The sequence below is a fragment of the Martes martes genome, assembly GCF_963455335.1.
Source record: "Martes martes genome assembly, chromosome: X".
Lineage (NCBI taxonomy): Eukaryota > Metazoa > Chordata > Mammalia > Carnivora > Mustelidae > Martes > Martes martes.
Genome location: NC_137897.1, coordinates 113,811,533 through 113,836,612, shown reverse-complemented (window position 1 = coordinate 113,836,612; position 25,080 = coordinate 113,811,533). Strand labels below are relative to the sequence as shown.

The 25,080-nt window shown below is 37.7% G+C and overlaps 1 pseudogene across 1 annotated transcript; it reads left to right on the top strand.

Annotated features, from left to right (window-relative positions):
• The first annotated feature begins 7,029 nt into the window (after positions 1-7,029).
• On the top strand, positions 7,030-7,582 carry LOC308337655 (large ribosomal subunit protein uL22-like; annotated as a pseudogene). Its single transcript has one exon. The product of its transcript is annotated as a large ribosomal subunit protein uL22-like (transcript).
• Positions 7,583-25,080: the final 17,498 nt, after the last annotated feature.

The window sequence follows — 25,080 nt, the reverse complement described above, 5'->3', positions numbered from 1 at the left end:
TTACATGAGTTGGATAGAAGACAAAAACTATATTGTCATTGGCACTAACAGGCTAAGCTGCTGGTGATGTTATGGAACCTGGACTGGATCCTGGAGGAAGAACCAAGCAGCACTCAGAGACCTTGGAGGATTGGAGGTGGTGGGCTCAGATGAGATTGTTGGAGATTGTTCTCCAAAGGTCTGAGCCCCGAGCACAAGCAGGGAGGGTAATTTATACCCTTCTACTTCCAAATACTTGGTACTTTTGCTGCACAGGAAACCAGGTAGGGAAGAAGAACCCAGAAGAGCTTTGAGGCAGGGACTGGAATTCCCTTCCTGGTTTGGTCGGCCATCTTACAGTACAGTTTTTCCCTTATCGGTGACACCCTGATTAACCATTCTGTCGTCAAAAAGTCCATAAACTCATAAATTCAGAAACAATTGCTGCTTCTGGCACAGCCAAGAGTCTTTTTGCCTAGTTCAAGAGTTCATTAGCCATTTGTTCCTAGAAAAGAAAATGGAGCTTTTCTCAAAATGGCATCTCTCACGTCCAGAAGTTTTATACAGTTCCGCAGGTATATTCAGAAACAGGAAGAGGAAATTCATCAATCAATCTTTCCATGAGGCAGCTCTGGAAAGTGCTAAAATAACAGCTACGGTATGTGACGAAGAGATGGAAAAGTGGTTAAACTTGTGGACTGGTGACATGATAACAAATTAATGAAAGCATAGAGGACAGTTGTGAGATTGAACACCAAAGAAATATACTCACATTGCTCAGGGTCAGGAAAATATGAAACTCTTCTTGGCTAATGCTAGCTGGCTGGCTTTCATGTTTCAAAAAGCAATATGGTGTAAAAAATGCTAGACTTGTAGCTGAGGCAGATGGGGGAAGTTATGGAAAAATTTTAGAAGTATATTAAGAGTTATACAGGAAAAGGGTAATGGGAAGAACAGCTTTCCAATGCTGATGGGTCTGGCTGGTTTACAAGGACATTGGCAAATGAACCTATATAACACAAATGGTGCTTCAGTTAATGAAAACGTGACCAGCAACTCACAGGAACTTAATCCTGTATTTTTCCTAAGCATAGTTCAGCATTGGCTAATGCACTGTTCATGATGGTAGTTATAGAACATAAACACCATGAATAATGAGACTCAAAATAATGAGAAACAAATCAGTAAGAAAAAGACAGACAACACCTTTACAGAAAAATAGAACAATTTGCAGTTCCTTCAAAACAGGAATTCTACATATCCAACCACTATGGAATGGATCACAACCTTATTAGCAATCAGGAAAATATAAATCAAAGCCATAATATAAGATCATTATCCACATTCCAGATTGGTAAATTTGTACAATCTGATAATATACCGTAGTGAAGAGGTTATAATTCTAATACTCTGTTGGTGGGAGTACAAAATTAATATAGCCACTTTGGAAAACAGTTGAGAATTATGTAGTAAAACTGAAGACACGGATAATCTCTAGCCCAGAAATTTTAGTCTTGGGTAAATACCATGGACAAACATATGTGCATATGTACCAGAAGACATTGAAAAGCATTTCTAATGGCCCAAACCAGAAATAATCCATAGGCACATTATTGGTGAAGCTAGGAATAATAATGTAGTATTTCTTCTCCTGGTGACTATAAGAACTCTAAATATGGGGGAGTATACCCATATATCATATATATAGGTATGTATGTATGTATACGTGTGTGTGTGTGTGTGTGTGTGTGTGTGTGTGTGTGTGTATAAAATCTTGGAGCTCAGAGAAGGTGCCAGAGAATGTTAATGTGATCTAGTCTAGTAGTAACTAAGATATTTTCCCGGATTTGCTCTACTTTTTTAAAAAATTATTTTTTAAGTACTCTCTATACCCAGTGGGGGCTCAAACCTACAAGCCTGCGATTGAGTCACATGCCCTTCTGACTGAGCCAGCCAGCCAGGTGTCCGTGCTCTATTTTTTTTTTGTAATTTTTTTTAAAAAGATTTTATTTATTTATTTGAGAGAGAGAGAGGATGAGAGACCACATGAGAGAGAGTAGGGTCGGAAGGAGAAGCAGACTCTCTGCTGAGCAGGGAGCCTGATGTGGGACTCGGTCCCAGGACCCTGAGATCATGACCTGAGCTGAAGGTAGACGCTTAACTGACTGAGCCACGCAGGCATGCTATAATTTTTTTTTAAAGTAGGCTCCATTCACGACTCTGAGATCAAGACCTGAGCTGAGATCAAGAATCTGATGTTTCACTGACTGGGCTACCCAGGCATTCCACCCTCGCTCTATTTTTGATTTTTTAGAGAGAGAGAGAGAGCGCACAAGGTGGTGGGGGTGGTGTGGAGCAGAGGAAGAGAGAGAGAGAGAACCACAAGCAGGCTCCATACCCAGTGTGGAGCCCAATGCAGGGCCTGATCCCATAACCCTGAGATCATAACCTAAGCTGAAATCAATAGTCCGACGCTCAACCACCTGAGCCACCCAGGTACCCCACCCATGATATATTTTTAAAAGCATACAAATTTTCATTTTCTTAGCTTAAGAGTCCATTTAAAGTATTTTAAGTGATTCTCATATTAAAATCCACACAAAACTAAAGTAACAATCCCCTACTGTTATGTTAATGAGCACGCCATTTAAGTAACATTTTTGTCACCTAGTTAGCGGTGATGAATTAACTCTATTAATGAGGCATACATTAGTGCATAGCAGAATACCTGAATAGCAATGGCTCCGATAGAAGTTATCTTATCTCGACAACAAAAATCCCAAAAATGAGCAGTTGCAGACATTGTTTCAGGTGCTCAACCATGAATGAAGAAATTCAGGCTTTTACCAACTTTCTGTTTTACCAGCATTACCTGTGATTGTAAGATGGCTCCTAGCTTCCCAGGCATCACATCTGTGTATTACAGGCAGAAGAGGATAAGGAGGGGCACCTGGGTGGCTCAGCCAGTTAAGCGTCAGACTTGTGATTCCAGCTCAAGTCATGATCTCATGGGTCCCGAGATCCAGCCCTGCACGGGGCCCCCCACTCAGCAGGGACTCTGCTTGAGGTTCTCTCCTGCTGGCCCTCCCCCCCACCACTCACGCCTGCTTGTGCTTTCTCTCCCTAAAATAAATAAATAAATCTTAAAAAAGAGAAGAGGATAAGGAAAGAGGCTGCATTTGTCCTTTCATCAACAATCAAAATTATTCCTCAGAACACTACTCAGCCTTCCCTTTCTTTCACCTTTCTGGCTAGAAGTATGTCACAAGGTCAGCCTCACTTGCGGGGGAGACGAGAAAACCAAGAATTTATCACTGTAATCTCTGGAGCAGAAGGATGCAAAAGAGAAAGGGTTAAGTAACGACCATTGCATAAGTCCATATAATGCTGGGTACATTCACCTTACCCACCCACAGGGTTGTTATGAATGTCAACCTTAAACATTAAATGGCCAGTTATTTAACCAGCAAAATGAGTGTATTCAGGAATAGCAGAGGAATTGTAATTTGAGACATGGAAATTATGACAAAACACAAGAAAGTCCAAGAGACAAAGGGAAGGTCAGCTTTTATTAGGTTTCAGGTGGAAATCGAGGAGATTTGTTTTGAACAGAAGTTCATTGGAGAAGAACAAGAGTTTAAAGTTGTGGCAGCTTCTCATTGGCTGCAAGCCATAGTGAGTGCATCATTGCTAGGGCACGGAGTAATCTTCCTTCTTAAAAGCAAGAGATAAAATTCCCAAGTGAAAAATGTCCTTCCTTGTCAAGATAATTCTTATCTTCCTTCCTCCTGCAGGTTCTGCAGACTGCAAGAAGTGGTGTGTGCATGAGAGCTGCCCCTTGACGGCTTCCCGACTCCATTTTAAACGAGGTTTCCTTTATTTTCATATGAGGGTCAACTGTGAGGCTAGATTTGAACATCTCTAAAATTTACCAAATGCTAAACAAATATCAGAGATTATTATGCTCTTCTTTTGGAACTAACTGAACTCAAATTATGATTCAATTACTGAGAAAAAAGGTCTTCTACGCAAATACTACACTAGATGATATAAATCTACCTATCTGTTTTTTATCTATTTTGAACACCAGCTAGCAACTGCTAGCTTGGGACTTTGTTCAAGATAGAATATCTCAACTTAATGAACCAATGTGAAAAATCCCTTTCTCTTCTAGGAGATGAATCTGGAAAGCTTGTCATATTATTTATCTCTGACTAAAGTTTCTACTGTGGATAGATGGAAGGCAAAAAGAAAATATTCCCTATGGAAATAGGCAAGGGAAAACTGGTATTGATTTTTGAAAAATAAATTCAGAGTAACTCTCACAGGCTTTGGGTGTATCTAGGTCACCGGGAAAAAAAAAAAGACTAATGTTTTGTTGACAGATAGGAGAAACATAGTTATTTCTTACACATGGTTATTAAATGGATTTAGAACCTTTTAATTTTATACCAAGAGTATTTCAACCAAGTAGAAGCTACATACATGTATGAACAGAATGCAGAAAAATAAATTTGACAATGTTATGCATTTAGTTCAGTTTCCCGTAAGAAACTTGTAGTTAAATTAACTTTAAAATCCCAAATGAAATCACTTATCAAAAATTCAAATCATTTAAAAGTGGCAGCTACTTCACAGATGATTATGTGGCCTCAGCAGAGCATAGTGAATTAGTCAGCAGTTATTTCTCTATTTGAACCTGAAATCATTCACTATAGCAGGGGCATTCTAGGAGCTATAAAAGTTACTAGCTTTACTTTTGACCAAAGTCATAATTTAGCAACCTCAACATATGACTCCAATGCACTAGAAAGGAAAATATCTTAATTAAGATTAAACAATAAAGGTAGCAATAACACCTTTAACTACTTGATCAGTCAATAAAGTTGTATTAAGCACCAATTATGTGCCAGGCTCTATGCTGGGGCTGGGAACACAATGGTGAACAAAAAGATATATTTGCCATGCCTTTTTATGGTACATAGAGTCAAAAGTAAAAGACAACATTTATTTATTTTTTTAAAGATTTTATTTAATTTGACAGACAGAGATCACAGGTAGGCAGAGAGGCAGGCAGAGAGAGAGGAAGGGAAGCAGGCTCGCTGCTAAGCAGAGAGCCCGATGTGGGACTCGATCCCAGGACCCTGGGATTTTGACCTGAGCTGAAGGCAGAGGCTTTAACCCACTGAGCCACCCACCGAGCCACCCAGGTGCCCAACATTTATTTATTTTTAAAGAGAGAGAGCACACGAGGAGGGGAAGTGGCAGAGGGAGAGGGAGAGAGAGAATCCTCAAGCAGACTGCCCACTGAGCACAGACCCTGACTCAGGGCTTGATCCCAGGACCCAGAGATCATGACCTGAGACAAAGGCAGATGCTTAGCTGACTGAGCCACCCAGATGTCCCTAAAAGACAACTTTTAAAGGTTTATTTTATTTTATTTTTTATTTATTTGTCAGAGAGAGAGAGGAGCGAGAGTGAGCACAAGTAGACAGAGTGGCAGGCAGAGGCAGAGGGAGAAAAAGACAACTTTTAAATGCATACTTAAATGAGATCATTCTTAGGTGCTTGACATAATACCTCACATATAGCAATTTTTCAACAAATGTCAGCTACTATTACTATTACTGATACAAAAATAAATAGATACATAGATAAAAAAAACTAAAAAATAAATAAATGCAAAGTTCTATGCAAGCATAAAGCTGGAGGACTAAATCAATTTTGGAGAAGTCAGAAAATGCTTCCTAAAAGATCTGATATTTAAAACAAGTTCGAAGGGTAAGTAGGCATTAACTCAGCAAAAAAGGAGACTTATGCCTTATTAGTTTCTAAAGTGAACCCCATATGCAGATTGCTCTATTCACTGCTAAAAATACCTTACAATTATAGGCTAATAACTTTTCTCAAGTCAATATCCCTTATTAAAGAGTGCTCGCCCTCCAGTTTTACACCAATTACAATATCATTTCTTTTTCAAGCTTTAATCTGTCAAATTACTCTGCAAAATTCTGCCCTCTTCTAAAAATGACATTTGGCCTTAATCATTAATTATTTAGGAACTAAGACATCTATATTGTACCAACAGATGTAGTACAATATAAAATAAGTCTTACATATGTACAACTGGACCCCAGAAGAAAGGCAGAAAAGGACAGAAAAAAAATATTTGAAGAAACAATGGTCAAGAAGTTTCCCAAATTAGTTACAGCAAACAAGGGATGCAAGAAACTCAGAGAATAAGCATACACAAAAACCTAAACATTGGTATATCATATTTAAAGTGCTAAAAAAGCTAAAAAACAAAGCAACTTCCTATTTCAGCTCCAGTGTGTAAAGAGCTTGGAAATCATCACTCCCCGACCTACAAGAAAAGCACTGGAGAAATTAAAAGCCCATGACTTTTCTTGGAACCATCAGTGAATAGAAGTTGGGGATCAAACTCTATCCCGAAGTCTGGACAGAAAGGTAAATACAGAGAGCAACAGAGATCATTTTCCTGGGATTAGAAGCCAATGGAGACATAAACTGGTAAGAAAACTTAAATAGGGGGCGCCTGGGTGGCTCAGTGGGTTAAAGCCTCTGCCTTCCGCTCAGGTCATGATCTCAGGGTCCTGGGATCGAGCCCCGCATCAGGCTCTCTGCTCAGCGGGGAACCTGCTCCCCACCCCCACATCACTCTCTGCCTGCCTCTCTGCCTACTTGTGATCTCTGTCTGTCAAATAAATTAATCTTTTTTAAAAAAGAAAACTTAAATAGTAACTTTGAGAAATTATTGGAGGCAGTGTGTAGATGAATGTGAGAGCAAGAAACTCTTGCAGGCTGTGGTCATAAGGAGGCCTCCACACTTTTGTGAATTTGACCAGGAATCCCATCAGGTCTTCATGTAAAAGAGCCAAAAAAAAAAAATCCCTCCTGTCTCTGGTAGAGAGTGAGGGAAGTAACCAAAACTCAGCTCTATGTTGTCTGTAAGGTATCTACTCTAAAGACACAGGTTAAAAGCAAATATATGGAGCTCTTCCCGTAAGTGGCTTGAGGTGATCCCTGAAAATGGTTTGCGATTCACTTGACCCAGAGAACCCTGTAAAATCATACAAATCAAGAGGTTCACATCTTCGTGTTCACTTTAAGAACACATGTGAAACTACCCAGGCCATCAGGGGTATGCAGATCCAAAAAGCCACCAAGTATCTGAAGGATATCACTTCGCAGAAAGAATGTGCACCATTCTGTCACTACAATGGTGGAGTTGGTAGATGTCCCCAGGCCAAACAGTGGGGCTGGACACAGGGTTGGTGGCCCAAAAAGAGTGCAGACTTTGGACTTTGCATGCTTAAAAATGCAGAGTCATGCTGAACTTCAGGGTTTAGATGTAGATTGTCTGATCATTGAGCACACCTAGGTGGACAAAGTCCCCAAGATGCCACGCAGAATTTACACGGCTCATGGTTAGATCCACCCACACATGATGACTCCCTGCCACGCTGATGTGATCCTTACAGAAAAAGAGCAGATTGTTCCTAAACCAGAAGAGGAAGTTGCACAGAAGGAAAAGATATTCCAGAAGAAAATGAAGAAGCAAAAACTTACAGCCTGGGAATAAATTCTGCATAAAGTAAATGCAAATAAAAGTTAAAAAAAGCAAGTATATGAAGAAACATATAGCATGCTAGCATTAAGAAAAAGGAAGCTGCAGTAGCTATATTAATTTTAGATTAGACAAAGCTGACTTTGAAACAAGAAAAATTATCAGGGATAAAGAGAGTCAATACATAATCATAAGAGGTCAATTTTCCAGGGAGACATGGAAATACTTCATGTGCATGTATCTTAACAAGAGAGCATCAAAATATAGGAATCAAAAGCTGATAGAACTGAAATGAAAAATAGACAAATCAACTATTATACTTCAGCACTCATCTTTCAGTAAGAACATAGTTGACTTGAACAGCACTATCAATCAAACTGATCTAATTGGCATTTATACAATGCTCTACCCAGCAACTGCAAAATACATATTCCTCCCAAGCTCACACAGAACATTCACCAAGACAGATCACATCCTGGACCATAAAACACACCTTAACAAATTTAATAGAAATTACACTAATTATGTTCTCAGATAGTAGAATTAAACTAGAATAACAGAATGGCACTTAGAAAAGTTCCAGATATTCGGAAGTTGAACAACACATTGTTAAATAAAATATAGGCCAAAGAAAAAGTCCCAAGAGAAATTTTAAAATATTTTGAACCAAATGAATATGAAAATACAACCTATCACAATTTTTTTTTTTTATAATTTTTTTTTTTTTTTAAGATTTTATTTATTTATTTGACAGAGGGAGAGAGATCACAAGTAGGCAGAGAGGCAGGCAGAGAGAGAGGGGGAAGCAGGCTCCCCGCCGAGCAGAGAGCCCGACGTGGGGCTCGATCCCAGGACCCCGGGATCATGACCTGAGCCGAAGGCAGAGGCTTAACCCACTGAGCCACCCAGGCGCCCCAACAACCTATCACAATTTTTGAGATACAGTGAAAGCAATGCTTAGAAAAGTGTTTATAGTATTGAGTGCATATATTAGAAAAGAAAGTTCTATAATCATTTAAAAAAGATTTTATCTATTTATTTGGAAGAGAGTGAGAGCACCACTGGGGCAGAGGGAGAGGGAGAAGCAGGCTTCCCGCTGAGAAGAGAGCCCGACATGGGGCTCAATCCCAAGATCCTGAGATCATGACCTGAGCTGAAGTCTGATGCTTAACCTACTGAGCTACCGAGGACCCCCAGAAAGATCTATAATCTGTAACTAGGCTTGCACTATAGGAAGCTAGAGAAAGAAGAGCGATTAAAATTTGAAACAAGCATAAGAAAGGAAATAATGAAAAACAGAATAAAAATCAATAAATCAAAGACAGTCAAATAATAGAGAAAAATCAAAGAAACCAAGAGCTGGTTCTTTGAAAAGTTCAATAAAATTGATAAACACAGGGGTGCCCCTCCCCCTGATTGTGTGCCCTCTCTCACTGTCTGTCAAATAAATAAATAAAATCTTTTTAAAAAATTGATAAATATATTCCATGTTAACCAAGAAGAAAAAGACAGGATACAAAATACTAACACCAGAAATGAAAGAGGAGTTATCACTCTTGATCTCAATTAACATACATAGAACTTTCAATTATGATGGTGGGGATTCTGCCTGGGTTTTAATTTTACAATGCTTTGGACACATAAAAAGATGGGGAGAACAAAGACAGATGAAGGTAACAGTAATCTTTTATAGTAGTACTACTAAAATGGAAAAAATGGGTAAAAGAACCCATTGAACACAGAAACAAGCAACAAAGAATATTTATCAAGAAAAGTTTAGGAAGGGACACCTGGGTGGCTCAGTGGGTTAAGCTTCTGCTGTTGGCTCAGGTCATGATCCCAGGGTCTTGGGATCGAGCCCCACATCGGGCTCTCTGCTCAACGGGGAGCCTGCTTCCCCCTCTCTCTCTGCCTGCCTCTCTGCCTACTTGTGATCTCTGTCTGTCAAATAAACAAATCTTTAAAAAAAAAAGAAAAGCTCAGGGAAAGTACTGTATAAAATACAAAAATTCACATTGACATTAATTAACGTATTTAACAAACATGTATTGCATACATAGTATATGTCTGACACCATTCGAATTGTTTGGGTTATAGCAGAGAATAAAACAGTCAGACATCTCTACCCCCATGGACTTTACATTATATTGAAGAAGAATGGTAATAAACTACAAACATAAATAGTAAGAAAATTACATAATATATTAGAATTTGATGACTGTTGGGACGCCTGGGTGGCTCAGTTTGTTAAGGATCTGCCTTTGGCTCAGGTCATGACCCCAAGGTCCTGGGATTGAGTCCCCATTCAGGCTCCTTTATCTGTGGGGAGCCTGCTTCTCCCTCTGCTTGCCACTTCCCCTGCTTGTGCTCTCTCTCTCCCTGACAAATAAATAAAATCTTTAAAAAAAGAATTTGATGACTTGTGGATAATGAAAATATAATGAAAATATTGAGGGAGATAAAATAATAGAGATATGGCATAGTAGATCAGGTGGTATATAATGTAGTCAGGTTGGCCTCCTTTTGAGGTTGAGATTTCAGCAAAAACTAGGCATTAGGGATAAAGCAATACAGATATCTGGAGGATGATGTTTCACAGCAGAGGAAATATGGCACAGGCCCTTACAATGAGTGCCTTCTAGGACAATCAAGTTCAATGCAGCTCAAGGTCAGTGAATTAAAATAGAGATTAGGTCAGACGGGTAAGAGAGGATCAGATCAAATAGGTCTTCCTGGACCTTGTGGGATTTGATTTTACATCCAATGAAAAGAAAAGTCATCAAAGAGTTTTTGAGAAGAGCATTAATATAAAATAGTTTTAAAGGGATTATCCTGGCTATTGTGTTGATTATAGACTGTACAGAGCCAAAGGTAAGATATAGGGAGAGTCCTGTTAGGAGGCAATTTCCAAGATTTTGGGCTGAGCAACTAAAAGAATGGGAGTTGCTGGGGTGCCTGGCTGGCTCAGTCAGTAGAGCATGCAACTCTTGATCTCAGGGTTGTGAGTTTGAGCCCCATGTTGGGTGTAGAGATTACTTTTTAAAAATCTTAAAAAAAATGAAAGGATGCAGTTGCTAACAATTGAGATGGAGTAAGCTTTAGGTGGAGGACAGTCATGAGGGATATATCAGGAATTCAATCTGCAACATACTGAACTTAAGAAGCCTATTATACGTCCAAGTGGAGATATAGAGTAAGCAGTTGATATACTAATTTAGAGATGAAGAAAGTGGCCCAGCCAAGATATACATGTCTGGGAGTTGCCAGCCTATAGATGGCATTTTAAAGTCTTACATCTAGATAAGATAATCAAAGAAGAGAGAGAAGACCAAAGCCTTAGTACACTCAAAATTTAGAAGTCAAAGAGAAGAGGGAGAACTGACAGAAGAGACTTAGAAGGAAAAACCAGTAAGGTAGGAGGAAAACCAAGGGAGTGGAATGGAACACCCAAGGATCAAATCCATGAGCACATTTAACACTCTCGGGAAGACCCAGCACTGTAAAATGTTGTAAAAATGTTTCATTTTTCATTTTTTCCCCAACTGCATTATAGTTTTAAGGCAAAAAAATCGGGAGAGACTAAAAATTCCAATGTATTTTTCCCAAAACTTTTTATTTTGGGGAAAGTTGCAAAAAATACTCCAGTGAATACCTGTATAACTTCACTTAGACTCACCAATTTTTAGTGGCATATGTGATTTTGCATCTTTTTGCTGACCTGTTTGAAAATAAATTACATACATCTTGACACTTTGCTCTTAAATACTTCAGCCTGTACTTCCTAATAATAGAGCTATTTCCCTACATACTGAAGAAAGTCACCATAAATTCAATGTCATCTAATATACAGTTTATATTCATATTTTTTCAATTGTCTCCAGAATTTTCATCTATAGCTATTTAATTTTTCAATCCAGGATTGAAGCAAGGGTCATATTTTGCATTTGATTGTTAGGTCTCTTTCGTCTCTTAATCTAAACCAGTATCCCTGACTTTATTTTTCCTATGATATTGAAAATTTTGAAGAACCCGTGTCTATGGTCCTCTGAATGTTCCATATTCTGGATTTGTCTGTTTCCACATTAATAGACTCAGGTTAAACATTCTGACAAAGACTTTATATGAGTGATTTTCTGTGTTTCCTATATCATATCAGAGAGACACATAATGTCAAATGTCCCATATTAGTGGTAATAGTTTTGAATATTGGTTTAAAATAGTGACTGCTAATCTTTTCCATTTTAGTGGTACTTCTGTTTCTTTGTAATTAGCATGTAATCTTCGGGGTGATATTCAAGACTACGTGAATATTGTGTTACTCAGTAACCTTTCACCCACTTGGAATCTTTTGAGATACTTGACTGAATGAATTATTACATTGGAAATTGCACACTGGTGATTTTAAAATTCTGTTGTCATTTCATATACATTTATTAGTTGGCATAGATACAAAGGAGATTTTCCTTCTTGTCCCCCTTCTCTCACATTATTTTAAGGTATCATGATGGACTCATGTTTTCTTTTGATCCATATGTTATAATCCATTACCATAATTATTCTTTTCGAAGTCAGTAGAATATAATGAGCATATGAAAATGCATTGTTAGAGCTTACACAAAAGAATAAAGGGTCACCACTTTAAACTGAGATAAATTCCAAAACAAAAAATGAGGGCTATTTTCAAGAACAGTCAACTAGAAGATCAAACTTTTATTTAGCATGAGATGAAATACTTATCAGATATAACAAAAACCAAAATATGTGGCTTGGAGTCTTTGGAGAGAAGTTGACACTTGAGGGAAAAATTAATATAGAAATGCAACTTATACCACAAACACATTAAAAAATTCATGTAGGGAAATATACATAAGATTTTTAAGATTAAAATAATTTGCAGAATATGCGGTGCAGCATGCGGTTCTTGATCACGGGGTTGTAGGTCTGAGCCCAGCATTGGGTGTAGAGATTACTTTAAAAAAATAATTTGCAGAATAATACACATGCAGTGATCTTATTATAAGAAAAGAGTCAACAATAACATTTCTGTGTACTTAAATGGGAATAAATTTACATTCCTGTGTGCATGAATTTGCACAACTGTGCACTAATTTGTTTGAGCATGGAGAAAGATGTTCAAGGATATGTAGCTGGTTATTAACTTTGGGTACACTGGGGTGAGTATAGTGGGTTGTGATAATGGGAAAGTTATGAACAGAAGCAGAATAGTGAAACATCATTACTTATCTGCATTTATTTGTTTTTTTAAAAAGATTTTTAAAATTTATTTTAGAGAATGAGAGAGTACATGAGCAACAGGGGGGTGGAGCAGAGGGAGAGGGAGATAAGCAGACTCCTCACCTGAGCTTGAGCAGGAAACCTGACATGGGACTCGATCCCAAGACGCCAAGTTTATGACCTGAACTGAAATCAAGAGTTGGACACCTGAGCGACTGAGCCACCCAGATGCCCCTGCATTTATTTTTGCCATCCTCTAACAACAATGACCATGTAATCCTGTTGAAATAACAATATTAAATGAAAAAAATATATTTTAAGGGGAGTAAAATATTGGGTTGTCACTTTTTGTGATCTTACATAAGGTAATCTCTTCCACTTCAAGTGTCCTTTTATGAAACCAAAAAAAATCACTAATACTGAAAAAATCACTAATAGTAAATAATAAAAATAATAAATAAATAAAAATAAATAAATAATAAAAATCACTAATAATAAAAGATTTTTATCCTTCATTTTAATTTTGTTTTTAGTTTAATTTTAATTTTAATATTAAAAATATTTTTAGATTAAAAAAGTTCAAAAATAAAAAGAACAATAGCAGCCTCCATTTATTCATCACTTCCAAGGGCTCAGGTACTGTTTCGTGCAGTTATACGGATTGTCAAACTTTACCTACCCCAAAATGATATGTAATAGAAACTGTTATTACTATATTACAGAGTTGTCGAAAAGATAAATATTCGTATACATAATTGAATCATGTAAACGGATAATCAGTATATAAATTAAAGGGGCATAGTATCCTGAAAATGTTTTACCATTTAAAAATACATGATCGGGCGCCTGGGTGGCTCAGTGGATTAAGCCTCTGCCTTCGGCTCAGGTCATGATCTCAGGGTCCTGGGATCGAGTCCCACATTGGGCTCTCTGCTCAGCAGGGAGCCTGCTTCCCTCTCTCTCTCCCTGCCTGCCTCTCTGCCTACTTGTGACCTCTCTCTCAATAAATAAATAAATAAAAATACATGATCATATGCTGTATGCTTCTATGGGGACCTACATATTTACCACTTAATAAGATAATAAAATCATCCTAGTAACTTTTTGCCTTTAATTCTCGCTGCTTTTTATTCTCCCACAAGGAAGACTCACTAGTAAATTCAGGTTTTATGAATAGGCACTATAGTGCACACCAAGTAGGTTATCTGAGAACCTATATCATAGTTGAGATATAAAACCCAATTGTATGAGAAAGGGATTGTCTGGGTCAAGAAGAGGGAATCAGTGCTAGAAGTATATCTGTCTAATTTGTTCTGTGTGACAAAATATAGCATTAGCTGATTATGATTTATTGCAATAGGAATGTTCTCAAAAATACAAAGTTTCAAACACTTAGGTGATAGTAGAACTATTTACCTACAAAAAGCCAAGGAATCGGGGCACCTGGGTGGCTCAGTGGGTTGAGCCTCTGTGTTCGGCTTGGGTCATGATCTTGGGGTCCTGGGATTGAGCCCCACATTGGGCCCTCTGCTCATCAGGGAGCCTACTTTCCCCTCTCTCTCTGCCTACTTGTGCTCTCTGTCTTCCTCCCTCTCTGTCAAATAAATAAATAAAATCTTTTAAAAAAAGGCAGAGAATCATCAGAAAAAGAAAAACAATAAATTACAAGGTAACTCAGAAAAGTGTATAGACAGAGAAGAGTTATAAAATATTTAATACTAAAAAATAAAAAAGCCCCTCACCAAAAAGAAAAGGCAAAATACTCAGAAATAGGTGAATCATGAATTAATAAAACCTACATAAATTTAAATATTATTTATTTATTTATTTATTTGACAGACAGAGATCACAAGTAGGCAGAGAGGCAGGCAGAGAGAGAGGAAGGGAAGCAGGCCTCCCGCAGAGCAGAGAGCCTGATGCGGGGCTTGATCTCAGGACCCTGGCATCATGACCTGAGCAGAAGGCAGAGGCTCTAACCCACTGAGCCACCCAGGTGCCCCAAAACCTACATAAATTTAGATGGAAATAATCATTTTCCTGGAAAGGAAGAATTTTGGTGAAATTGGGTTGATTTCTGTATAACTAATTTATTCTTTGATTCCTAAATTAAAATTCCAATGTGCCTTTAGTGCTTATTTGAAAAAAGTTATTTGATGAACTATTACCTATATGAATATGTTTAGAGTTAGTCAAGATAAACCACAGGGGGGAAAAAAACAAGAATAAAAAACAAGAATAACAAGAATAAAAAAACAAGAATAAAAATTTCTGACATATTAGGTAGGAAATTATGTAGCAAAATTGTAATGGATAAAAAGGGGTGGATCTGGTTCAAAACTCAGAAAGAAAACTCAGAGAGAGACCTCACTGGGAGAGGACCAACATGTAAAATATTACTGAATGAAATTCACAGGAAAGTTAGCACTGATTAAGGAAGAAGTATAGCATGAAAGGTATGTGTTTCTGAGGGCTGAGAATTATTATTTATTTTTTATTATGTAAGTTTGCATTTTCCATTAAATAATGTGAGAAAGGGTAAGTTACCCTTGCTATTTAGAATATCAATGTGACACACACATATATAAGTATATACAATGTATTTGTGTACACAATGTATATGTGTATTGCGTGCAAGTTTGTGTGTGTTAACCTTAGAGCCAAATGTAGAGCTTCAAAACAAGCATTTGTGCATTCTGTAACAAGACGATAATTGCTCTGAAATTAAATAGTGAGAAGAGGAAAATTAAGTTTTATTTAATCAGTACATATCAAACAATGTGCTTAACAACTATATATAGATGTTATAAATATATATCACTCAAAAAATCCAAGCAAACCCCTAAAAATTGAGGTCTACCAGTAAAATACTTCAGGAAGAAAGGCAGAGAGCAGTGGGTATTATATGCAACTAATGAGTCATTGAACACTACAACAAAAACTTGTGATGTACTATATGCTGGCTAACTGAACATAATAATAATAAGAAAAAAAGAACAGCCGAGAGCAGAAAAAAATTAATGGCACCCCAAAGGCACCAGTATACATTTCTGAGAAGGAGAGAGGAAACTAAGGAGAGACAGAAAATGATGGTGTTTTTAATAAAAATTGAGCCCCAGATGCCAGGCTTACCTCTGGGTTTCTGTTGGTTCTCAGACTGGGCCCTATACACGAAGGGCAGGAAAAGGTGAAAAGAGGCAGGCCACTCCAGATTGGCAGGTGGCAGGTTTAAGCAGCAAGGGAACTTATCTGCAAGTTTTATCTTGGCAGCAGCAAGACAGATCTCAGGACCACCCATCAGAATCCTAAAAGTTTATATAAAAGCCTTAACTGTGTCTACCATCCAAGCACTCCAACAACACATTGCTCTCTCAGTGTGGCATCCTCGAATGTGAGTCCCACTATGGAGCAGTAGGCAGAGTGTACATTTCCAGGACAGAGGAGGGGGCAGCCTCCCACTGTACTGAGCCAGCTCCTAGGTCAATTAGAAGTCACATCCTCCCGGGGCGCCTGGGTGGCTCAGCGGGTTAAGCCTCTGCCTTCGGCTCAGGTCATGATCTCAGGGTCCTGGGATCGAGCCCCACATCGGCGGGGGGGGGGGGTCTCCGCTCAGCAGGGAGCCTGCTTCCTTCTCTCTCTCTAACTGCCTCTCTGCCTACTTGTGATCTATCTCTCTCCGTCCAATAAATAAATCTTAAAAAAAAAAAAAAAGAAGTCATGTCCTCCTGATGAGCTTCTCCAAATTTAGCTTTGGTTTTTTTCATCAAATCTGTCATTCTCATTGAGAAAGTTGACCTAAATTACCTAGTCTGTGATTACTCCAAAGAAAATCCATATTTAGTTTCAGATGAAGTATGCTCACTTCATTTTCACAACAAATATAAAATCTATAAATTAAAATCTATAATTCCCTATTAAGTATTTTATTACGACTAAATACAGCACAAAATGAACAATTGTTGATGATTTTATTGTGAAGCAAATCAACAAATAAAAAAGTTCTTTTGACTGTACAGAGAAGTATAATGTGTATATATAAATAAACATAAGTGAGGAGTTTTTTAAAGCATGGAGTAGTGTGTGGAAAGGTATTTATCAGGATGCTTGCCATAAGTACATTGGGGAGCTAATTACAATCAGATAGGCAATGAAAGACATTAATAATTTCTTTTAACCTAGTTTTGTACCATGTCTCTGGCAACAATAACCAGATATTTTGTAAATAAATAAGTGTAGGAGAAAAAAGCGTGTTTAATAAATATCTTAGGACCTTTGTCTTTTTTCGATTCATTGAGATATAACTGAAAAATAAAAATTGTATATATTTAAAGTATACAATGTAATGTTTTACATTGTGAAATGATTATCATAATCAAGCTAATTAATCACAGTTACCTCACAGTTACCATTTTTTAAATCTATGAGAACAGTTAAGATTTATTCTCAGCAAAGTTCAAGTATGCAATACTGTATTATTAACCTATAGTCACTGTGCTGTACATTAGATCTCCAGAACTGAATCATCTTATAACTGAAACATTTTTTTAAAGATTTTATTTATTTATTTGAGAGAGAGCATGAGAGGAGAGAGGTCAGCAGGAGAAGCAGACTCCCTGCCCAGCAGGGAGCCCGATGTGGGACTCGGTTCCCGGATTCCAGGATCATGACCTGAGCCGAAGGCAGTTGCTTAACCAACTGAGCCACCCAGGTGCCCCTAACTGAAACTTTTTACTTTTGATGAACATCTCCTCATTTCCTCAACTCTCCAGTCCCTGGCAACCACCATTCTATTCTCTGCTTTTATGAGTTCAACTTATTTAGGTTCCATATATAAGAGAGATCATGTAGTATTTGTCCTTCTGTGTCAGTCTTATTTCACTTGGCATAAAGTCCTAAAGATTGATTCATGTTGCCACAAATGGCAGCATTTTCTTCTTTCTTGGCTGAATTTTATATATATATATATATATATATATATATATATATATATGCACATATATAATCACAAACAGGGTATCAAAATATTGGAGTTAGCAGACGTGAATAGTAAAAAAATGTATTGCTATGTTTAATATTACAAGAGAAAAACAATTCAAGAAAGAATTAAAAACAAAAAAAAAGTGTCAAATGGAAATCTTAGAACAAAAACCACAAACTTAAAAGATGGTTTTAACAACAGATCAGAAACAGAAGTAAGGGAAACTAATGAACTAGAAGAAAATGTCCAGACAGAAACATGGAGACACTTCATTAAAGAAAATTGATGGATGGCAAATGAACAGATGAAAAGATGTTCAACATCATTAGCCACGAGGAAAATGCAAATTAAGACTACAACGAGAGATTGTTATGCACTATTAGAATAGCTAAATTTAAAAACAATGATGAGGGGTGCCTGGCTGGTTCAGTCAGAAGAGCATGTGACTCTTGATCTTGGGGTCATGAGTTTGAGCCCCACACTGAGTGCAGAGATTACATAAAGACAAATAAATAAATAAATAAATAAATAAACTTAAAAAAAAAAAAACCAAACAGTGATGATATCAAATGCTGGTGAGGATGCAGAGAACCTAGATCTCTCATATATTGCTGGAGGGAATGTAAAATGATTCAGCTACTTGGGAAAATAGTTTGGTAGATAATTTTAAAACTAAATATACACTTACCGTGTGACTCCTCAATTGTACTCCTCAGAGTTTATCCTAGAGTAATAAAAATTTGTTGGCAAAGGGGTTATATGTGAATGTTCATAGCAGCTGTATTTGTAATAATTAAAAAGTGGAAATAACACAGATGTCCATAATGTGTGAATGGTTCAACAAACTGGTACATTCTTACTGTGGAGTGCTACTCAGCATTAAAAATAAATGAACTGGGGTGCTTGGGTAGCTCAGTCAGTTAAGTGTCTGACTTCAGTTCAGGTCATGATCCCAGGGTCCTGAGATTGAGTCCTGAGTTGGGCTCCACGTTCAGTCAGGAGTCTGCCTCTTGCCTTCTCCCACTCCCTTTGCCCCTCCCCCCCGGTGATACACTCTCTCTTTCTCAAATAAATAAATAAAATCTTTAAAAAAATTTTAAAAAATGAACTACTGATACACACGTTAGGTGAGCTTAAGATTATAACACTGAGTGATAAAACAGAACCTCAAAAGATTATGTATTTATGACTCCATTTGTATAACATTATCTAAATGAAAAAAGAGTTGAGATAGAAAACAGATTCCCAGGTTTGGAGGATGGAGGTGGGTAAAAAGAGTGTGAAGAATGTGTCTATAAAGGAGAGTAAGATGGAGTTCTTTTGCGGTGATGGAATGGTTATGTATCTTTGTTGTGGCAGTGGACACACAAATCCATACATATGATACTACTTCATAGAACTTACATGCACAGAAAGAGAGAGATAAATGAGTACATGTAATAACTATTGAAATCTGAATAAAATCTGTGGTATAATTAATAGTATTCTACCAATGTCAATTTCTTGCTTTTGATAATGTACTATGGTATGTAGGATGTTATCACAAGGAAAAGCTAAATGAAGAATATGTGGGTATTTCTTGTACTAGTCTTACAACTTCTTGTGAATAGAAAGTTATTTCAAAATATAAAGTCAGATAAAATTAAATAATGATGAAAATAACTAGACCAATGATAATTATTTGTTAATATTAATAAATGGATAATTTCACATGATCCTCACAACAATCCTATGACTTAGAAAATATTAATTCTACATCATAGGATCACCATGAGGTGTCATTAAGAACATTCTTTTGCAAGACTAAAAGCAACATGGTAAGATAAGCCATTGTATTATCACAATATATCTCAAATTTTGGTACACATCCCCTATAAAAGTGTGCACATACATGCACACTTATGCATACACATACAGAAATTGAAGCCCAATATATAGAGATACTATATGCAATGAAATCTTTTTTATTCCTTTGGATCCTCTTTTATTCCTTTAAAAAATAAGGTCAATTGGGACGCCTGGGTGGCTCAGTTGGTTAAGCGGCTGCCTTCGGCTCAGGTCATGATCCCGGCGTCCTGGGATCGAGTCCCACATCGGGCTCCTTGCTCGGCAGGGAGCCTGCTTCTCTCTCTGTCTCTGCCTGCCACTCTCTCTGCCTGTGCTCGCTCTCGCTCTCTCTCTATCTGACAAATAAATAAATAAAATCTTAAAAAAATAAAATAAAAAAAATAAGGTCAATTGAGTCTATTGATGTCACAACTCATAAATAGCTCACAACCTATTTTTTGAAAGTCATTAATCTAGAAAAATGTCCACACTTCTTGTTTAAGATAGAAAGTGATTTGCAGAAAAAATGTGTATAATGTTGTTTTGTATCTTACCAATTAAAAATAAGCTATAATACTGTATCTATGTTGACTGCATAGATACATCATTACTTACATAGTTTTGATATAATATTGTACTTATGAAAGATTGGTGGAGTTTGAAGAAAGAGTGAATGAGACCTTCCAATATATATTTTTTACAACTTCTTGTCTGTGTATTTATTTCAAAATGAAAAGGTTTTAAAAGTTTTAAAATCTAGGGTGTCTAGGTGGCTCAGTTGGATAAGCATCTGCCTTAGGCTCAGGTCATGATCTTGGGGTCCTGGGATAGAGCCCCATGTCGGGCTCCCTGCTCAGTGGGTAGTCTGCTTCTCCTTCTCTTTCTGCCCACCCCTGCTCGTTTTCTCTCTTTCTTTCTCAAATAAATAAATTAAAATTTAAAAAGTTTTAAAATCCATAAAAATGAAAACAAAAAAGGAGCTATACATTTTAATAACATTAGCAGATGCTTTATTTTTATTTATTTTTAATCTTTTTAGGTTTATTTATTTGAAAAAGAGAGACAGAGACAGTGATAGAGATAGCAAGAGAGATAACAAGAGAGAACATAGGCTGTGAGGAGAGGGAGAAGCAGACACTCTGCTTAGCAGGGAGCCAGATGCAGAACTCGATTCCAGGACCCCGGGATCATGACCTAAGCCAAAGGCAGACACTTAGTCGACTGAGTCACCCAGGTGCCCCAGATGCTTTATTTTTAAAAGGCAAACTGTTGAATGAAAAAACAGTGCAGTAAATTTAGTTTAAAAGTTTATTAATTTTCATTGTGTATCTTTGCCTTACTTCACTGTTTAGACTGAAATGTATTAGTATGTTAATCAAAATCAATACAGTATAGATTAAAAATGAAAATAAACTTAATCTACTTAATCTCCAGAAGATACAACTTCTCCTACAATTAAAATAAAATAATTTATGTTCTTATATTACTAAATAGTACAAAAATATCTTTATTTAGTTTTTACATCTTTGACAGGTAGGGTGCTTCAAAACTTCATGTAGATTATGTCATGGAACTTTCAAAAATATTGGCACAAAAAACCCACAAAAAATAGCATTGAAATTATTATTATTTTTTTTAAGTAGACTCCACGCCCAGCATGGGGCTCGAACTCACAACCCTGAGATAAAGACCTGAGCCAAAATCAAGAATCGGACACTTAACTGACTGAGCCACCCAGGCACTGAGGTACTGAAAGTATTATTAATTTTACCTCACTAATTTGTTGTGAACATTGAATGAGATAATATGAGAAAATATTTTTGTAAACTACCAAGCAATATTAAAATAGAAGCAATTATATTATTCCAACATTTGATTCCCTAACAAAAAGTTTTCTTAATACAAATTTTTTTCTATTCACAACAGAATTATCTACCTAGAGGATATATTTCGATGCTCAATTAATTTAAGTAATACAGTTAATTAGCTATTATTAAAGCCCACTATTATCATTCACAGACCTGTACCCATGGGACAAATAATACATTATATGTTAATTGAAAAAACCTGCCATTATATTATTATTTTTGTAGAAAAGATTGTGACTTGTTTTCAAGGTGATTGCCAGAGTAAACTTGGATATGTTGGCAATCCAATCACTCCAAATTGATCCTCAAGTAGAGGTCAACACCCAATATCTAAAAAGTACATACCAAGAATGATTCAAACTGCTAAACCTGTGAATATAATTGTATGAAAATTAGTGTCTCGATTTCTGAGCAAACAAAACACCTTTTGAAAAGGCAATAAAATAAAAAAAGATTATCATAATAAAAAAAGTCCCAAATGCCTAGGATTAGACTTAGATATTGCTAAAATATTTAAGAGGAAGAAAATCTCACTGAAGAGTAGAAAAGAGGTTTAATAATAATGGCCAACTGCACATATCAGAAAGGGAGAGAGCTCTGTGTTGGAAAGATCTTGCATTTTCTTTAATTAATCTAGTCATCCCAGAATAAAACACTGTTATGAATTTACCGAATTAACACTTTTTAAATGAAGCACAGGGGGCCAGATCACAAAAGAAATTGAAATAGATAAGTTTACTATTCACAGGTCCTGGGAGAAGTTACCAGCACACCTCAAGGGACCACACAGGGAGATCAAAGTAGAGTGTAGCCAGAATGAGAGATAGGACCTGGGACACATGTCTTTATTAGGGTCCATGGGTGGAGTGGTTTGGGGATTTCTGGGCTAAGGCTGGATCCAAACTAAAAGAATGGAGTTTCAGCAAGCCCCACTGTTGTCTTGTCTAAGGGGCACACAAGGGAAAAGCTCTAGGAGACAGGGGAGACTGTTGATGCTTGCATGAGGGGCTAGCATGTATATGGTATATATGGCATTCAGGTATGTTGGTTTCAGACCACTGCAATCCTCTTGGCCAAACAAAATGGCTGCTGAGGCCGCGATGCCAAGCTCAACTCTAGACAGAAGCCCAAAGTGACATTTTCATTAAAATGGAAGCAGATGTTTATGTTAACATCTAAAAGTAAATGGGTGGAATATTTAACGTAATCCTTAAAGAAAGAGGGTATAGCAGGCATATAAAACACCAGATCCTCAATGGTATTATAATGCTATTGTAATGAAACCTTGGGGGGCCTGGCTGGCTAAGCTGGTGGAGCCTGCAACTCTTGATCTCTGGGGAAGTGAGTTCACTGCTCATTAGTGGATGTAGAGATTACTTAAAAAAAAATAAATAAGGAGATTGGAGTCAAGATGGCGGAGAAGTAGCAGACTGAGATGACATCGGGTAGCGGAAGATCAGCTAGCTAGCTTATCAAACCATTGCAAACACCTACAAATCCAACAGGAGATCGAAGAGAAGAAGAACAGCAATTCTAGAAACAGAAAATCGACCACTTTCTGAAAGGTAGAACCGGCAGAGAAGTGAATCCAAAGCGACGGGAAGACAGACCGCGGGGGGAGGGGCTGGCTCGCGGCAAGCGGCGGAGCAACGGAGCACAAAATCGGGACTTTTAAAAGTCTGCTCCACGGAGGGACATCGCTCCAGAGGCTAAACCGGGGGGAAGGCCACGCAGGGTCAGTGTGGTCCCAGGTCCTCAGGATCACAGAAGGATTGGGGGTGTCTGAGTGTCACAGAGCTCGCAGGTATTAGACCGGGGAAGCCAGCTACAGAGACAGAGCTGAGGAGTGAGCTCTCAGCTCGGGGTTACCTTGTGCTGGTCGCAGGCTGGGTGAGCTCAGAGCACGGCCAGAGGCCAGGGAGATGGGAGTGACTGGGCTCTTTTCTCTGAGGGTGCACTGAGGAGTGGAGCCCCGAGCTCTCGGCTCCTCTGGGCCGGAGACTGGGAGGCCGCCATCTTCATTCCCGTCCTCCGGAACTCTACGGAAAGCGCTCAGGGGACAAAAGCTCCTGAAAGCGAACTCAAGCGGATTCCTTAGCCCAGCCCCTGGTAAGGGCAGTGCAATTCCAGCTCAGGCAAAGACACTTGAGAATCCCTACAACAGGCCCCTCCCCCAGAAGATCAACAAGAAATCCAGCCAAGACCAAGTTCACCTACCAAGGAGAGCAGTGGAATTCCAAAGAAAGAGAAAGCAAAGCACGGAACTCATGCCTTTCTCCCCATGATTCTTTAGTCTCGCCATTAATTTAATTTCTTTTTCTTCTGCTAAATTTTTTTTAACTTTTACCCTTTTCTTTTTTAACGTTTTTTAACTAGTTTATCTAATATATATATTTCTTTTCTTTTTTATATTTTTTCTTTGTTTTCTTTTCTTAATTTTTTTTTCTGAACTTCTTTTTATCCCCTTTCTCCCCCCCCCCCCCACGATTTGGGGTCTTTTCTGATTTGGTTAAAGCACATTTTCCTGGGGTCTTTGCCACCATTTTAGTATTTTATTTGCTCCTTCTTATACTCTTATCTGGACAAAATGACAAGGCAGAAAACCTCACCACAAAAAAAAGAATAAGAGGCAGTACCGAAGGCTAGGGACCTAATCAATACAGACATTGGTAATATGTCAGATCTAGAGTTCAGAATGGCAATTCTCAAGGTTCTAGCTGGGCTCGAAAAAGGCATGGAAGATATTAGAGAAACCCTCTCTAGAGAGATAAAAGCCCTTTCTGGAGAAATAAAAGAACTAAAATCTAACCAAGGTGAAATCAAAAAAGCTATTAATGAGGTGCAATAAAAAATGGAGGCTCTTACTGCTAGGATAAATGAGGCAGAAGAAAGAATTAGTGATATAGAAGACCAAATGACAGAGAATAAAGAAGCTGAGCAAAAGAGGGACAAACAGCTACTAGACCACGAGGGGAGAATTTGAGAGATAAGTGACACCATAAGACGAAACAACATTAGAATAATTGGGATTCCAGAAGAAGAAGAAAGAGAGAGGGGAGCAGAAGGTATATTGGAGAGAATTATTGGAGAAAATGTCCCTAATATGGCAAAAGGAACAAGCATCAAAATCTAGGAGGTGCAGAGAACCCCCCTCAAAATCAACAAGGATAGGTCCACACCCCATCACCTAATAGTAAAATTTACAAGTCTTAGTGACAAAGAGAAAATCCTGAAAGCAGCCCAAGAAAAGAAGTCTGTAACATACAATGGTAAAAATATTAGATTGGCAGCAGAATTATCCACAGAGACCTGGCAGGCCAGAAAGAACTGGCATGATGTATTCAGAGCACTAAACGAGAAAAACATGTAGCCAAGAATACTATATCCAGCTAGGCTATCATTGAAAATAGAAGGAGAGATAAAAAGCTTCCAGGACAAACAAAAACTGAAAGAATTTGCAAACACCAAACCAGCTCTACAGGAAATATCGAAAGGGGTCCTCTAAGCAAAGAGAGACCCTAAAGGTAGTAGATCAAAAAGAAACAGAGACGATATACAGTAACAGTCACCCTACAGGCAATACAATGGCACTAAATTCATATCTCTCA